Source organism: Arachis ipaensis, chromosome B05 (assembly GCF_000816755.2).
Source record: "Arachis ipaensis cultivar K30076 chromosome B05, Araip1.1, whole genome shotgun sequence".
Lineage (NCBI taxonomy): Eukaryota > Viridiplantae > Streptophyta > Magnoliopsida > Fabales > Fabaceae > Arachis > Arachis ipaensis.
This window is the reverse complement of record NC_029789.2, coordinates 101300301-101315518: the sequence shown is the minus strand read 5'-3', so window position 1 is coordinate 101315518 and position 15218 is coordinate 101300301.

Below are 15218 nucleotides of genomic sequence, written 5' to 3'. Positions count from 1 at the left end.
AAAAAAAATAGGCGAAAAAAAAATAGAAAGAAAAAGAAAAAGCAAGCAGAAAAAGCCAAAAGCTCTTAAAACCAAGAGGCAAGAGTAAAAAGCCAATAACCCTTAAAACCAAAAGGCAAGGGTAAATAAAAAGGATCCCAAGGCTTTGAGCATCAGTGGATAGGAGGGCCTAAAGGAATAAAATCATGGTCTAAGCGGCTAAACCAAGCTGTCCCTAACCATGTGCTTGTGGCGTGTAGGTGTCAAGTGAAAACTTGAGACTGAGCGGTTAAAGTCAAGGTCCAAAGCAAAAGAAGAGTGTGCTTAAGAACCCTGGACACCTCTAATTGGGGACTTTAGCAAGTGAGTCACAATCTGAAAATGTTCACCCAATTATGTGTCTGTGGCATTTATGTATCCGGTGGTAATACTGGAAAACAAAGTGTTTAGGACCACGGCCAAGACTCATAAAATAGCTGTGTTCAAGAATCATCATACTAAACTAGGAGAGTCAATAACACTATCTAAACTCTGAGTTCCTATAGAAGCCAATCATTCTGAACTTCAATGGATAAAGTGAGATGCCAAAACTATTCAAGAGGCAAAAAGCTACAAGTCCCGCTCATCTGATTGGAGCTATGTTTCATTGATAGTTTGGAATTTAGAGTATATTCTCTTCTTTTTATCCTATTTGATTTTCAGTTGCTTGGGGACAAGCAACAATTTAAGTTTGGTGTTGTGATGAGCGGATAATTTATACGCTTTTTGGCATTATTTTTAGTATGTTTTTAGTATAATCTAGTTACTTTTAGGGATGTTTTCATTAGTTTTTAGGTTAAATTCACATTTCTGGACTTTACTATGAGTTTGTGTATTTTCTGTGATTTTAGGTATTTTCTGGCTGAAATTGAGGGACTTGAGCAAAAATCAGATTCAGAGGTTGAAGAAGGACTGCTGATGCTGTTGGATTCTGACCTCCCTGCACTCAAAATGGATGTTCTGGAGCTACAGAACTCAACATGGTGCGCTTCGAATTGCGTTGGAAAGTAGACATCCAGGGCTTTCCAGCAATATATAATAGTCCATACTTTGCCCAAGTTTAGACGACGCAAACTGGCGTTCAACGCCAGCTCTCTGTCCAATTCTGGCGTCCAGCGCCAGAAACAAGTTGCAAAGTGGAGTTCAACGCCCAAACTGGCACAAAAGCTGGCGTTCAACTCCAAGAATGGCCTCTCCACGTGTAGACTTCAAGCTCAGCCCAAGCACACACCAAGTGGGCCCCAGAAGTGGATTTATGCATTAATTACTTACTTCTGTAAACCCTAGTAGCTAGTTTATTATAAATAGGACCTTTAACTATTGTATTAGATATCTTTGAATCCGGGATTGTATCTTTGAATATTTGGATTATCTTTTGATCTATTGATCACGTTTGGGGGCTGGCCATTCGGCCATGCCTGGACCTTCATTACTTATGTATTTTCAACGGTAGAGCTTCTGCACTCCATAGATTAAGGTGTGGAGCTCTGCTGTTCCTCAAAAATTAATGCAAAGTACTACTGTTTTCTATTCAATTCATCTTATTTCGCTTCTAAGATATTCATTCGCACTTCAACCTGAATGTGATGAACGTGACAATCATCATCATTCCCTATGAACGCGTGCTTGACAACCACTTCCGTTCTACATTAGATTGAATGAGTATTTCTTAGATCTCTTAATCAGAATTTTCGTGGTATAAGCTAGATTGATGGTGGCATTCATGAGAGTCCGGAAAGTCTAAACCTTGTCCGTGGTATTCCGAGTAGGACTCTAGGATTGAATGACTGTGACGAACTCCAAACTTGCGAGTGCTGGGCGTAGTGACAGACGCAAAAGGATAGTAAATTCTATTCCAGTATGATCGAGAACCTCCAAGATGATTAGCCACGCAGTGACAGCGTATTTATAGTATATTATATTCTTTTTATCCTATTTTGATTTTCAGTTGCTTGGGGACAGGCAACAATTTAAGTTTGGTGTTGTGATGAGCGGATAATTTATACGCTTTTTGACATTGTTTTTAGTATGTTTTTAGTAGGATCTAGTTACTTTTAGGGATGTTTTTAATAGATTTTGTGTTAAATTCACATTTCTAGACTTTACTATGAGTTTGTGTGTTTTTCTGTGATTTCAGGTATTTTCTGGCTGAAATTGAGGGACTTGAGCAGAAATCAGATTCAGAGGTTGAAAAAGGACTGCTGATGCTGTTGGATTCTGACCTCCCTGCACTCAAAGTGGCTTTTCTGGAGCTACCGAACTCGAAATGGCGCGCTTCCAATTGCGTTGGAAAGTAGACATCCAGGGCTTTCCAGCAATGTATAATAGTCCATACTTTGGCAAAGAATTGACGACGTAAACTGGCGTTCAACGCCAGCTTTCTACCCAAATCTGGCGTCCAGCGCCAGAAAAGGATCCACAATTTCGTCCACCGCTTATTGAAAATTTCGAACAAGTAAAGGAGATGGCAGCCGAACCCAACAACAATAATGCAAGGAGAATGCTTGGTGACTTTACTGCACCTAATTCCAATTTACATGGAAGAAGCATCTCCATTCCTACCATTGGAGCAAACAATTTTGAGCTGAAACCTCAACTAGTTTCTCTGATGCAGTAGAACTGCAAGTTTCATGGACTTCCATATGAAGATCCTTTTTAGTTCTTAACTAAATTCTTGCAGATCTGTGATACTGTTAAGACTAATGGAGTAGATCCTGAAGTCTACAGGCTCATGCTTTTCCCTTTTGCTGTGAGTAACAATTTCGCATACCAGTAACATGTCCTTGATGCTCCATCCTTAATTGCTCCATGTTAGTGCTCAATTCTCTAAGAGAAGTTTGCCATTGATCCCAATAGCTTTGGGGAGGAAAATATATCCCTTGAGACATCTCAGGGATCTCATACTGAGGCGGATGCACAGGTTCTTGTGCCTGCTCTCTAGTTTGCTCCATTCACTTCTTAGTGATGGGCTTATCCTCCCTAATGGAGACATCTCCATTTTTGACAATTTCAGCTGAATTACATAAGTGACAGATGAGGTGTGGGAATGCTAATCTTGCATTGGTGTGAGGCTTCTCAGCTACCTTGTATAGTTCTTGAGGAATTATCTCATGAACTTCCACCTCAGTTCCAATCATGATACAATGAATTATGATGGCTGTATCAACAGTCACTTCTGACCAGTTGCTATAGGGATGATGGATCTTTGCATGAACTCCAACCATCCTTTAGCTATGGCCTTTAGGTCAACCCTCCTTAACTGAATGGGCTTGCCTTGGGAATCCCTTTTCCACTATGCGCCTTCTTCATAGATATTTGAGAGCACTTGATCCAATCTCTGATCATGGTTGACTCTCCTAGTGTAAGGATGAGGATCTCCTTGCAATAGAGGCAAGTTGAATGCCAAACTCACACTTTCTGGGCTAAAATCTAAGATTTTTCCTCGGACCATGGTGATCCAATTCCTTGGATTTGGGTTCACACTGGTGACATGGTTTTTGGTAACCAATGCATTAGCATAGAACTCTTACCCCATGAGAATCCCAACCTCTTGGATGGGATTGGTTAGGACTTTCCAACTTCTTCTCCGGGTCTCTCTTTAGATTTCCGAATACTCATTCTTCTTGAGCATGAAAGGGACTTTAGAGATCACTTTCTTCTCAGCCACTACTTCATAGAAGTGGTCTTGGTGAGCTTTGGTGATGAATCTCTCCATCTCCCAAGATTCAGAAGGATTGGCTACTGCCTTTCCTTTCCTCTTCTTAGAGGAGTCTCCAACCTTGGGTGCCATGAATGGTAATGGAAAGAAAAAAATACCTATGCTTTTCCAATACCAAACTTAAAACTTTGTTCGTCCTCGAGCAAAAATAAAAGAATAGAGAAGAAGAAGAAGAAAATAGAGAGAGAGAGAGAGGGAGAGAGAGGGCTCGGCCTTGTGGGGTGGAGAAGGTATGAGAGGTGTGTGTATGAAGAGGAATGGAGAGGGGTATTTAAAGGAATGGGTAGGGCTTGGGTTCGGCCATAGGGTGGGTTTGGGTGGAAAATTTGATTTTTGAAGTGGGTGCGGGTAGGTGGGAGTTATAATGGTTTGGGGAAATGAAATGGATGTGATTGGGCTTGGGTTTTTTTGGGAAGTGGGAAAGTAGGTGAAGTTAAGTGGGCTAGGTAGGGTAGGTGAAGATTCTGTGGGACCCACAACTCCCGAGAGGCTAAGGAATTCTAGATTCCCTACTTCTCTGCACTGGTGTTTGAACACCCAGGGGCTACTCCTTGGCTGGCATTCAACACCAGCAATGCTTTCCTCTTGGGGTGTTGAACGCCCAGTGAGGACTTCCTCACTGGCGTTCAACTTTGACACTCTTTTCAGAGTGTTCTGTTTTTACTGCTGTAAATTCTATCTCTGGACTGAAAGAAAAACAAAAATGAAAATAAAATAAAAAGTTGAGTAAAGTTAGGTTGCCTCCCAATAAGCGCTCTTTTAAAGTCACTATCTTGACTTTTAGCTCCTTATGGAGGTGAGTAAGGGCTCAGATTTTTGCCCCTTACAGTGAATTTTCTTCCTGTCCTCTCATGAATGAGCTCTACATGCTCTAGAGATAGGACACGACTCACTGTATGTGGTAAGGCTGGCTTCTTAGTGAAGACAACTCTCATGCCAGGTGAGAGGCCTTTAGTAGAAACTTTCTTGTTCCTCCAGCCTTTAGGTACTTTTCTTTTAGTACCTTTGTGCTTAGAGCTTGTTGAGGGCTGCCCAACACCAAACTTAGAATTGATGTCTAGGGGCTCTGCACAAAAAAAGAGAGGGTTGGCACACTAGGTGATGCATTGTTATCTCTCTTTTAAAGGGAGAATTAGGATGAGGCATCTTGAATAAGATGTGATCCTCCCCTAACTTTAGGGTTAGTTCTCCCTTAGCCACATCAATGATAGCATTAGATGTGGCTAGGAAAGGTCTTCCAAGGATGACAGAGTCATCCTCATCCTCTCCTATGTCCAAGACAATGAAGTTTGTAGGGATGTAGTGGGTTTCAACTTTAACCAAGACATCCTCCACTAAGCCATATGACTTCTTCATGGTGTTGTCTGCCATCTCTAAAGAGACGTGTACAGCTTGTACCTCAAGGATTCCCAACTTCTCCGTTATAGAGAGTGGCATGAGGTTGATGCTTGACCCTAGGTCACATAGATCCTTTTTAAAGGTCAAAGTGCCTATGGTGCAAAGAATCAGAAAGCGTCCAAGATCTGGAAGCTTCTAAGGTAGCTCTTGCTGAACCAAAGCATGGAGTTCTTTGGTAAGCAGTGGAGGTTCTTCCTCCAGAGGCTTTGTACCAAATAACTTGGTATTTAGATTCATTAGAGCTCCTAGGAAACGAGTAACTTGCTCTTACCTAGTGTCTTCATCCTCACTTGTGGATGAGTAGTCATCAGAACTTATGCAATACAGAAGTGCATTCAAAGGAACCTCAATTATTTTTATGGTTTTCTTTGGTTCTGGGCTAGAGAGTTTTGAGTGGGATTTAGGCACTCAGAGGGTGTGCTTTCACTGGCATTCAATGCCAGCTTTGTCAGCTTATTGGGTGTTGAACGCACTTGTTGTCCACCCTGACTGGCATTAAACACTAGTCCCTCTAGCATTCTGGGCGTTGAACGCCCAGCAGGGATGTTCGTGCTGGCGTTCAACGCTAGCTTCCCTGGGCTGGTGGGCATTGAATGCCCAGTGAGGAGTTCCTCAGTGGCATTCAGCACCAGAATGGTTGCCTGGTTGGGCGTTGAACGCCCAGTGAGGGGTTCCTCACTAGCGTTCAACGCCAGAAAGCCTTCCTGTTTGGGTGTTAAACGCCCAGCCAGTGCTCCCTGGCTGGTGTTCAATGCCAGCTTTTCTGCCAGGATGGGCGTTAAATGCCCAGTGAGGGCTTCCTCACTGGCGTTTAATGCCAGGCTTGCTGCCATTGTGGGCATTGGATGCCTAGGGAGGCTTCTTCACTAGCGTTCAATGCCTTCTCATTATCCTCCAATTTTGCCTCAACCTCCATGGTTATGGCCTTGCACTCTTCTCTAGGATTAACCTCAGTATTACTGGGAAGAGTGTCAGGAGGGATCTCAGGGATCCTCTTGCTTAGTTGACCAACTTGTACCTCCAAGTGTCTAATGGAGGACCTTGTTTCATTAATGAAACTGTGAGTGGTCTTTGTGAGGCTGGAGACTAGAGTGGCTAAGTCAGAAAGGTTCTGCTTAGAGGTCTCTATATTTCCTTGAGAAGATGGGAATGGTGGTCTGTTATTGTACCTATTCTGGTTTCTACCACCTTGGTTGTCATTAAAAACTTGCTGAGGTTTCTGTTGATCCTTCTATGAGAGGTTAGGATGATTCCTCCATGAAAGGTTGTAAGTGTTTCCATAGGGTTCTCCCATGTAATTCACCTCCTCCATGGTGGGTTGATCAGGATCATAAGCTTCTTCTTCAAGAGAAGCTTCTTGATTACTGCCAGCTACAGTTTGCATCCTAGTGAGATGTTTAGAGATCATGTTGACCTGTTGGGTTAAGATCTTATTCGAAGCTAAGATGGCATTTAGAGTCTCAACTTCATGAACTCATTTCTTCTGAGAGATTTCGTGATTTATAGGATTCCTCTCAGAGGTGTACATGAATTGGTTGTTTGCAACCATCTCAATGAGTTCTCTAGCTTCTGCAACTATTTTCTTCAAGTGGAGATATCCACCTGCAGAGCTGTCCAATGAAATTTTGGACATCTCAGATAAACCATCATAGAACACGCCTATGATGAACCTTTCTGAGAGCATGTTAGGAGGACATCTCTTGATCAGTTGCTTGTATCTTTCCCTCTGTAAGAGACAGAGCTAGATTATGGTTGGATTCTCAACCCAAAGATAGCCTGAACTCTTGGGATAAGCTGGTCACGGCTTTCTTAGCCAAGTACTTTCCTCCTCAAAAGCTGAGCAAGCTTAGAGCTGATGTTCAAACCTTCAGATAAAAAGAAGGTGAATCTCTCTATGAAGCTTGGGAAAGATACAAGCAGCTGACCAAAAAGTGTCCTTCTGACATGCTTTCAGAATGGACCATCTTGGATATATTCTATGATGGTTTATCTGAGCTATCAAAGATGTCATTGGATACTTCTGTAGGTGGATCCATTCACCTAAAGAAAACGCCTGCAGAAGCTCAAGAACTCATTGATATGGTTGCTAATAACCAGTTTATGTATTCCATTGAACCTCCTTATGCCATTCATGAGCTCTGATGAGTATTCCTCTTCTGAAGAGAATGGGGATGTTACTGAAGAGCAAGCTGCCAAGTTCCTTGGTGCAATCATGAAGCTAAATGCCAAATTATTTGGTATTGAGACTTGGGAAGATGAACCTCCCTTGTTCACCAAGGAACTAAGTGATCTGGATCAACTGACATTGCCTCAGAAGAAATAGGATCCTGGAAAGTTCATAATACCTTGTACCATAGGCACCATGATCTTTAAGGCTCTATGTGACCTTGGTTCAGGAATAAACCTCATGCCCCTCTCTGTAATAGAGAAACTAGGAATCTATGGGGTGCAAGCTGCTAAAATCTCATTAGAGATGGCAGACAATTCAAGTAGAGGACGTGTTAGTAAAGGTTGAAGGCCTTTACATCCCTGCTGATTTCATAGTCCTGGATACTGGAAAGGAAGAGGATGAATCCATCATCCTAGGAAGACCTTTCCTAGCCACAACAAGAGCTGTGATTGATGTGGACAGAGGAGAATTGATCCTTCAATTAAATAAGGACAACCTTTTATTTACAACTCAAGGATCTCTCTCTGCATCCATAGAGAGGAAGCAGAAAAAGCTTCTCTCAAAGCAGAGTCAACCAAAGCCCCACAGTCAAACTCTAAGTTTGGTGTTAGGAGGCTGATGTGGATCTTCCAGTGGAAGTCCATGGAATTTGCAGTTCTAATGCAGAAGAGAGTCTAATTGAGGCTTAAGCTAAAAATTGTTAGCTCCAATGGCAGTTACAACAATGCTTCTACCATAAAAGTCAGAGGTAGGCATGGTGAAGTAACCAAGGACCTTTCTAGGCTCCTCTTATGGTTCGGCCATGTCCTCTGCTTCTTGTTCAAAACTTTCTGAAAGGTCTCTTCCGGAGTGTTGTGCTTGCTAGTTGTAAACGTCTCCTTAGAGTCTTCTCAGGTTTAGGATCAGGAGTCAAGAGGGATTCTTTATCCCTATTCTTGGTCATAAACAAGAAGAAAAGTTACAAGAAGGAAAAGAAAGAGGCTTCCAATAGACAAGAAGCTCCTCCTTAAACTCAGAAGTAGAGAAAGAAGAAGAATATAAACAATAAAAATAAAAAAAATAAAAGAAGTAGAAGAAAAATACCTTGGAAATAGTAGATAAGAGTAAATAAAAGAAAATAGAAGAAAAGAGAGGATGGAAGATGAAAAGGAAATCACAAGAAAGCTTTTTGTGCTACTTGGATCAAAGAGCTTCAAGTGAGATGTGAAGAAGAAAGGAAACAAGATAAAGAAGTTGAGGTAGAGCAAGAGAAGGAAGTAGAGCTCGAATAAATAGAGATGAGAAGAGAAGAAGTATAAATAGAAAAAGTAAATAAGAATTAAAATAATTTTTTGTTTTTATTTATTTAATTATTTTCAAAAATTAAGTTATTAATTTAAAAAGAATTTAAAATTTAAATGTTGATTTTCAGAAAATAGAAGGGAGAGAAGAGAGAGAAATTTTTGAAATTTAAGAGAGAAGAGAGTTAGTTAGGTAGTTTTGAAAAAGAAGAGAGAGAAGAAGATATTATTTTTGAAAATTAAGGAAGGGAGAGTTAGTTAGGAGGTTTTGAAAAAGAAGAGAGAGAAGAAGGAGATATGATTTTGAAAATTGAGAGAGGAAAAAGTTAGTTAGGTGCTTTTGAAAAAGATGAGAGAGAATATAAGATATTAATTGAGAAAAGATAAACACAAAAATAAAAATAAAAATAAAAGGTAAGATGAGAAAATATTTGAATTTTAAAAATAAGATAAGATAAGAAATTAAAAAGTTTTTGAAAAAGATATGATTTGAATTTTGAAAAATTTGATTTTTGAAAACCTGACAACTAAGTATGATAAGATAAAATTTTAAAAATTGAAATATGAATTTTTATTGTTAATTTCGAAAATTATGGTTAAAATTAGTTAGAAAAGATATTTTTTTATTTTTTAAATTTTATGATGAAAGAGAAAAACACACAAAAGACACAAGACTTAAAAATTTTAGATCTAGCACCCTTTTTTTTCGAAAATTTTTGGAGGGAAACACCAAGGGACACCAAACTTAAAAATTTTAAGTTCAAGACACATACAAGACTCAAGAACACCTTGAAAACTCACAAGAACACAAAGAACAAAATTTTAAGACTCAAAGAACACAAGAACATTAAAAGAACACCAAACTTAAAATTTTTTTAGAAAACCAAAACAAAATTTTTGACAAACACAATAAAATAAACAAGAAACACCAAACTTAAAGACTTGACACAAGATTTAAACAAAGAAAATATTTTTTAAATTTTTTTTAAGAAAGAAAGACTCATAAAAATCGAAAAACACAACAAGAACAAAAACAAAAGACTCAAAACAGGAACAAAGATCAAACAAAGAAAATAAAAATATTTTTAAAAAACTTTTTGAAATTTTCGAAAATTTTGAAGAAGAAGAAAATAAAAATAAAAGAATCAAATCAAAGTTATACTCTTCCAAAAATTAGAGACTCAACAAGAACATAAATTGAACAAAGAAAAGAAAAATATTTTTGAAAAGGTTTTTAATGATTTTCCAAAATTGAGAAGAAGAAAATAAAAATAAAATACTCAATAAAATAAAATTACCTGATCTAGGGAGCAAGACAATCCTTTAGTTTGTCTAAACTCAACAATCCCCGGCAACGACGCCAAAAACTTGGTGCGCATTAACGCAAACCCCACACTATTCGTACAGCAGCAGTACCAACAAGTGCATTGGGTCGTCCAAGTAATACCTGAGAGAGTCAGGGTCGATCCCACGAGGATTGTAGCTTGAAGCAAGCAATGGTTGTCTTGCAGGTCTTAGTCAGGCAAAATCAAAGAGTTTATGTAAACCTTGAATGATTATATGTCATAAATATTTGGATGTTAAGTTGAAATAAGGATAGGAATAGAGTTGAGAGTCGGAGCTGCTTTTTCTTTCTGAATGAACTCTGGTATTACTGTTTTCCTTGCTTGTGAATGATCTTCTTCTATGGCAGGCTATAAGTGATCAAAGCCATTGCCCGTGGTCATTGATCTCTTCTGCTACAGGTCAAACGCCATTGCCCGTGGTCATTCAATCTGACAGAGGGTGAAGCTCTAGCAAGTCATTCTGTTGGCGATCCTACTCAGAACACCACAGACAAGGTCGAATCTTCCAGATCAGAGAACGCCGCTTCTTTGGATTCTAGCCTAAACCATGGAGACCCTAATCTCCCCGAAAATCAGCTGAACTGGTGTCTCGAGAAGTCCACAACGAAGTTGTGGATTAACCGTCTGAGAGATGTATAAACATAGCTGTTGGCTCGTGCTTTCCTTCCAAGTATTCACACGAATCCAAGTAGACGTAGGTGTTTGTCAGGCATGTTCATCTTAATCTGATGAACAGAGCTAATTTTTCATATCATCCTATTCACCACGATGAAGATCTGATATACATCTTAGAGATAGATCAAACACGGATCGAAGAAGAAACAGTAATACTTTTATTAATTCATAGGACCTAGCAGGGCTCCTCCCCTCAACCTAGGATGTTTAGAAACTTATACTGAAGTAAAATACAAAGTAAAACATATATGATATGCTGAACATCATGATACCAGGTCTGAATTACATAAATAAAATTCCTTAAATACTAAACAGATGACTAGTAAGGGCAAAATAGTCTTTTTAGTGCTAAAATCCACTTCTAGGGCCCACTTGTGAGTGTTTGGGCTGAACTTTGATGAGATCTACGTGCTATGAGGTTTCTTGGACATGGAACGCCAGCTAGGGGGTCCTCTTTGGGCGTTTGTACATTAGTCTCTGCTCTTTGGGCGCTGGACGCTAGGAAGGGGCAGGTAGCTGGCGTTGGATGCCAGTTTTGGGCCTTCTAATCCAAAGCAAAGTATGGACTATTATATATTTCTGGAAAGCTTTGGAAGTCATCTTTCCATATCCATTGAGAGTGCTTCATTAAGACTTCCATAGCTCCAGGGAAGTTCTTCCGAATGCAGGCAGGTCAGATCCGGATAGCATCTGCAATGCTTTCTCTGTCTCTGAATCAGACTTTTGCTCCAGCTCCTCAATTTTAGCCAGAAAGTACTTGAAATTGCCCAAAAACACAAAAACTCATAGTAGAATACAAAAATGAATTTAACACTATATCCTATAAAAACTTAATAAAAACTAAAATAAATCTACTAAAAACTATATGAAAATGATGTCAAAAAGCGTATAAAATATCCGCTCATAACGAAAGACGAAACATAAATCATGGATCAACTAAGCCCTCTCGGGGACTTGCTTAAGAATAAGAAGAATAAGAAAGAGGAATCTTATGTAAATACCATGGAATAAGGTTTGGTCCTATTCATGGGGATTCTGTAAATATTCCATTCCAAAAAAAAGAGAAAATTCGAAACAATTGGGATTTTTTGGAGATTGGATGCAGTTACTAATTCATGATCTGACATGTACAGAATGAAAAATTCATTCTCGATTCTACGAGAATTTTTATGAAAGCCTTTCATTTGCTTCTCTTCGATGGAAGTCTTATTTTCCCAGAATGTATCCTAATTTTTGGCCTAATTCTTCTTCTGATGATCGATTCAACCTCTGATCAAAAAGATCTATCTTGGTTCTATTTGATCTCTTCAATGGAGGAGTGAATTACATGGGAGAACCCTATAGAAATATTTACAACCATTCATGGAGGAATCATCCTAACCTCTCATGGAAGGATCAACAGAAACTTCAGCAAGGTTTCAATAACAACCAAGGTGGTAGGAACCAGAATAGGTTCAATAACAGACCACCATTCCCATCTTCTCAAGGAAATATGGAGACCTCTAAGCAGAGCCTTCCTGACTTAGTAACTCTATTTTCTAGCCTCTCTAAGACCACTCATAGTTTCATTAATGAAACAAGGTCCTCCATTAGAAACTTGGAGGTGCAAGTTGGTCAACTGAGCAAAAGGATCCCTGAGATTCCTCCTGAAACTCTTCCTAGTAATACTGAGGTAAATTCTAGAGAAGAGTGCAAGGCCATAACTATGGGGGTTGAGGCCGAAATATAGGAGATTAGGAAGGCATTGAACACCAGTGAAGAAGCCCTCTCTGGGCGTTGAACGGCAGCCAGGGAGCACTGGCTGGGCGTTCAACGCCCAAACAGGAAGGCTTTCTGGCGTTGAACGCCAATGAGGAACCCCTCACTGATCGTTCAACGCCCAAACTCCCAGCCATTTTGGCACTGAATACCAAAGAGGAACTCCTAACTGGGCGTTCAATGCCCATTCACCCAGGGAAGCTGGCGTTGAACACCATCAAGGACATCCCTGCTGGTCGTTTAACGCCCATAATGCTAGAGGGACTGGCGTTTAATGCCAGTCAGGGTGGACAGCAAGGGCGTTCAACGCCCAATAAGCTCACAGAGCTGGCATTGAATTCCAGCCCAAGCACACCCTTTGAGTTTCTGAATCCCACTCAAGACCCCTCTCACCCAAAACCAAAAGAAATCATAAAGACAATTGAGGTTCCTTTGAATGCACTTCTGCAGTGCATGAGTTCTGATGACTACTCATCCTTAAGTAAGGATGAAGACACTAGGAAAGAGCAAGTTGCTTGTTTCCTAGGAGCTCTAATGAAGCTGAATACTAAGATATTTGGTACAAAGCCTCTGAAGGAAGAACCTCCACTTCTCACCAAAGAACTCTATGCTTTTGTTCAGCAATAGCTACCTCAGAAACTTCCAAATCCTGGATGTTTTCTGATTCCTTGCACCATAGGCACTATGACCTTTTAAAAAGCTCTGTGTGACCTAGGGTCAAGCATCAACCTCATGCCACTCTCTATAATGAAGAAGTTGGGAATCTTTGAGGTACATGCTGCACACATCTCTTTAGAGATGGCAGACAAGACTATAAAGAAGCCATATGGCTTAGTAGAGGATTTCTTGGTTAAAGTTGAAAACCGCTACGTCCCTGCAAACTTCGTTGTCTTGGACATTGATGAGCGGATATTTTATACGCTTTTTGGGGTTAATTTCATATAGATTTTAGCATATTTTAGTTAGTTTTTAGTTTATTCTCATTAGTTTCTAGGCAAAATTCATATTTCTGGACTTTACTATGAGTTTGTGTATTTTTCTGTGATTTCAGGTATTTTCTGGCTGAAATTGAGGGAGCTGAGCAAAAATCTGATTCAGGCTGAAAAAGGACTGCTGATGCTGTTGGATTCTAACCTCTCTGCACTCAAAATGGAATTTCTGGAGCTACAAGAGTCCAAATGGCGCGCTTCTAATTGCGTTGGAAAGTAGACATCCAGGGCTTTCCAGCAATATATAATAGTTGATACTTTGCTCAAGGATAGATGATGTAAACTGGCGTTCAACGCCAGTTCCATGCTGCTGTCTGGCGTCCAGTGCCAGAAACAAGTTACAAAGTGGAGTTCAACGCCAGAAATAGGTTACAACCTGGCATTGAACGCCCAAAACAGCCCAGGCACGTGAGAAGCTTTAGTCTCAGCCCCAGCACACACCAAGTGGGCCCCAGAAGTGGATTTCTGCACTATCTGTCATAGTCTACTCATTTTCTGTAAACCTAGGTTACCAGTTTATTATTTAAATAACTTTTAGAGATTTATTTTGTATCTCATGACATTTTAGATCTGAATTTTGTACTCTTTGATGGTATGAGTCTCTAAACTCCATTGTTGGGGGTGAGGAGCTCTGCTGTGTCCTGATGAATTAATGCAAGTAATTCTGTTTTTCATTCAAACATGCGTGTTCCTATCTAAGATATCCATTCGCACCTAACTATGGAGAAGGTGATGATCAGTGACACTCATCACCTTCCTCACTCCATGAACGTGTGTCTGACAATCACCTCCGTTCTACATCCAATTGAATGAATATCTCTTAGATTCCTTAATCAGAATCTCCGTGGTATAAGCTAGATTGATGGCAGCATTCATGAGAATCCGGAAAGTCTAAACCTTGTCTGTGGCAGAGAATAGAGGAAAGCAGAATTTCAGAAGACAAAGCATCTCCAAAAACTCCAACATATTCTCCATTATTGCATACAAGTATAATTTGTGTTCTGCCTCTTTTCTCCTTGCAATCATATTTGATAAGTGAATTATTTTATTGTCTTCCTGACTAAGAGGTATAAGATAACCATAGATTGCTTCAAGCCAACAATCTCCGTGGGATCGACCCTTACTCACGTAAGGTATTACTTGGACGACCCAGTGCACTTGCTAGTTAGTTGTGCGAAATTACATTGTGAAGTAATTTTCGTGCACCAGACATTGGAGAGGATGAGTGTCATCCTCGGAAGACCCTTCTTAGCTACTGTAAAAGCTTTGATTATCGTAGCTAAGGGAGAAATAGTTTTCCAATTAAGAGAGGACTACATCTTTTTTAAGATGTCCAATCCTAATTTTCCCTTTGATAAGAAAGAGACAACTGTGCAACACCTAGTGTGCCAACACTCTCTTTCTATGCAGAGCTTTACAGATCCCTCAGACATTCTAAGTTTGGTGTTGGGCAGCCCTCAACAAGCTCTAAGTACAAAGATACTAAGAAGAAAGTACCTAAAGGTTGGAGGGACAAGAAATTTCCTACTGAAGGCCTCTCACTTGGCATGAGAGTTGTCTTCACTGAGAAGCCATCCTTACCACCTACAACGAGTCGTGTCCTATCTCTAGAGCATGTAGAGCTCATTCATGAGAGGACAGGAAGAAGATTCACTGTAAGGGGCAAAAATCTGAGCCCATACTCTCCTTCATAAGGAGCTAAAGGTCAAGTAAGTGACTTTAAAAAAGCACTTGTGGGAGGCAACCCAACTTTACTCAACCTTTTTTATTTTTGTTTTGTTTTATTTTTCTTTTAGAGTCATGATCATGTGTATCAGTCAAGAGACAGAATTCACAGCAGTGAAAACAGAACACTCTGGAAAGAGT